Source organism: Rhincodon typus, chromosome 15, assembly GCF_021869965.1.
Source record: "Rhincodon typus isolate 14 chromosome 15, sRhiTyp1.1, whole genome shotgun sequence".
In the NCBI taxonomy this organism is placed as follows: Eukaryota; Metazoa; Chordata; class Chondrichthyes; order Orectolobiformes; family Rhincodontidae; genus Rhincodon; species Rhincodon typus.
Window position 1 is genome coordinate 8,458,005 of NC_063346.1, and position 3,722 is coordinate 8,461,726.

The window sequence follows — 3,722 nt, forward strand, 5'->3', positions numbered from 1 at the left end:
GAGGGGCTGTGGTCTAGGTGGGATGCTCTTGGTGTGGACACGATAGGCCAAATGGCCTTCTTCTACACTGTAGGGATTCTATGATTCTATGATTCAATGAGATCATTGCTGATTCGACGCTCCTTACATCCACTTTCCTGTATTTTCCCTATAACCCTCGATGCCTCCATTGATCAAGAATCTGAAAGTTGCTACTCAGTCTGCTATCGCCACCTTCAAATAATGTGTTCCACATTCTAACAATTCACTGCATCAAAAGAAAATCATTGTGTTTATCTCTGGTTCTTTGAGCAATCATTTTAAATCTGCTTTTCAACCTTTTTGTCAAAGGAAATAGTTTTCCTTATTCATTTTTTCAACCTCCTTCAAACACTTTTATCAAATTTCGTCTTAATCTTCTCAGCTTTGAGGACATAGCATGATTTTATTTATATTTTAGAATTTGGGAATTAGCGCTGCCAAAACAGCATGGCAAGAAAAAACTTTAGAGTTTGGGAAATCTACTGTCCTCAGCTCCCAAAATCACGCTCAGTCAGGACCACTGTAGCAGTAGTGTTAATTCATACAGTTTACCAGCACATTCAGTTAAAGCACCCAGCCAACGAAGAGATTCATTTAACGAATAGGATGATGATCTTTTTATGATTCTTACAGTTCTTTGTTTTGGTACTGGTGGTAAAATAAATGACAGACTTATTTTTCGAAATAAGGTAGCAAAGAGAGGAAAGAAGAGAAGACAGCGAGTAATCATTTGTGTTCACTAATCATTTTCTTTTTGCAATCTTACAGAAGCTCTTAAAGTCCATTTTTATGTTCCTGGTCTGCTCTCAGATTTTATTTTACCCCTCTTCATCAGTATTGTGGTCATCCTTTGCTGAATGCTAAGCTGTTTCTACCTCACAAGCTTGCTACTTTTTGGGCAACTTTATAAGCCTCCTCTTTGAATCTAATGCCATTCTGAATTTCTTTTGTTAACCAGGTCAGGCCACTATTCCTGTTATGACCTTTAGTCCAAAATGGAGATAAACCTGCTGCATTGTATTCACTCATTCATAGAGTCACAGAGTCCTATAACACGGAGACAGGCCCTTCGGCCCAATTGATGGAAAAACCCATCTGGCTCACTAATGTCCTTTAGGGAAGGAAACTGCCATCCTTACCTGGTCTGGCCTACATGTGACTCCAGACCAACAGCAAAGTGGTTGACTCTTAACTGCCCTCTGGGCAATTAAGGATGGGCAATAATTGCTGGCCTAGCCAATGATGTCCTCATCCATGCCAACCAAAATGTCCATCCACACGAACCCCACTTCCCTGCACTTGCCCATATCCTTCTAAACTTTTCCTATCCATGTATTCATCCAAATGCCTTTTAAATGTTATTAATGTACCTCAACCACTTCCCTGGCAGCTCATTCCATATGCGTACCACCCTCTGTGTAAATAAGTTGCCCCTCAGGTTCCCATGTATTCTTTCCCCTCTTACCTTAAACTGATGCCCTCTAGTCCTCATTTCCTCAACCCTGGTAAAAAGACAGAGTGCATTCACCCTATCCATGCCTCTCATGATCTTATACACTTCTACAAGAAACCCCCTCAGTCTCCCACGCTCTAAAGAAAAAGTCCTAGCTTGTCCATCCTCTCCTATAACTCAGTCCCCTGAGTCCTGGCAACTTGTAAATTTCTTCTGCACTCTTTCCAGTTTAATAACATCTTTCCAATAGCAAGGTGACAGAAACTGAACACAATGCTCCAAGTGTGGCCTCACTAACATCCTGGACAACTGAAACATAACTTCCCAACTTCTATACTCAATGCCCTGACTGATGAAGGCCAGTGTGCCAAAAGCCTTCTTCGCTGCCCGATCTACCTGTGACTCCACTTTCAGAGAACTGTGCACCTGAACTCCAAGGTCCCTCTGTTCCACTACACTCCTTCAGGCCCTACATTCACCATGAAACTTCTACCTTGATTTTACTTTCCAAAATGCAACACCTCAGACATAAATCCTAACCATTGTCTATCCACTATAATGCCTTTTAAAGAGGTCATCTAGTCTATTGTAGCCAACTTACCCTCATTTATTTATTCATGGGATGAGGACATCTTTGGCTAGGCCAGCAATTATTGCCCATCCCTAATTGCCCAGAGGGCAGTTAAGAGTCAACTACTTTGCTGTTGGTCTGGAGTCACATGTAGGCCAGACCAGGTAAGGATGGCAGTTTCCTTCCCTAAAGGATATTAGTGAGCCAGAAGGGCTTTTCTAACAATTGACGATGGATCCATGGCAATAATTAGAGTTTTAAATTCAACAGCTGCAATGGCAGAATTCGAACCCAGCCCCCAGTGCATTACCATGGTCTCCAGATTAATAGTCAATGATAATACCACTAGACCATAGCCTTCTTCCGCAGTACTGCATAGTTTCGTTTGTTTAGATTTAGGACCCAATCTTGGTTTATCCTACTTCATTTTCTATCCCAGCGAAGAATTGTATCATGTTATGGTCACTTTTTCTGAACACACGGTCACACTGGATAATGGACCTGTCCCTGACTTCCTCCGTCGCAGAGCAGGAACATTCCACTAGGCTGAGCTATCTTGCCATGACTTACCTTTGAATTACACGTGTTCCATTTATTTACAATAGTTTAAAGGATACTAAATGGGTACCAGGGAACTTAGGTTATTCCTTCCGCTTTGGACATTCTTAACTTTATGTTTGCTATCATATATTTTATTAACTCTACCACAATCTGTATACAATGCTAACAATTAAGAAGAGAAAAGACCTTAACCATATATCACTGACTCACCAACCAGCAATCTTTTCTCTCAAAATCAATCCCAAACAGCTGGATCTCTGACTACCTGCCAAGGTATCTTTACCTTGCCTGATTCTCTTGGTAATGCTGACTGTCCCTCTCAGGTTCCTTATCTCTCGCATTCCTCTCAGTGATGCTAACTGCCTATCTTCGGGTCCTCACTTGAAAGGGATAAAATGGACAGTCCAGTTTTTCTGATCATCAGAAGTACTTATCGACAGTCAGTGGATGTCAACATGTCATGAATTTGGTTCGATAGTACAATCATGTGCGCTAGCTTTAATGATTGGACAACATAATCATGTGTATTAACCCGGAAAATAGCCACTGTGAACACTGTTGTATAGAAATAACACAGCATGGAGCTGGAAGAACACAGCAGGCCAGGCAGCAACGGAGGAGCAGGAAAGTTGACGTTTCAGGTCGGGACCCTTCTTCAGAAATGGGGGAGGGAGAAGGGAGTTCTGAAATAAATAGAGAGAGGAGGGGTGGGACTGGGGAAGGTCGGTGGGATGGTGACAGGTGAGTGCAGGTAGGGAGTGGTGGGATTGGTCAATGGGATGGGTTGGGGCGGTTAGGTCGGAGAGAAGATGAAGAGGTTGTGTCAGGTTAAGGAGGCGAGGATGAGAGGGAGGGTTGGACATGTTTGTTTTGGAATTAAGACTTGTGTTGTACTCTATCTTTGATATGTATATCTCCCACACATGCATGAATAAGTATTTAAACAAAGAAACCTGAGACTCATCTAATCTAAAGCGGGAATAAAGGGTTAAAATCGTCTTTTCAACACCTCACCTGCTCCTCTTGGTGATGCTGAATGCCTGTCCTGGGGTCCTCACTTCTCGAAGAAAGAAATACAAGGAGGGACAGAGGGAAAGAGAAAAAAAGCACTGAATT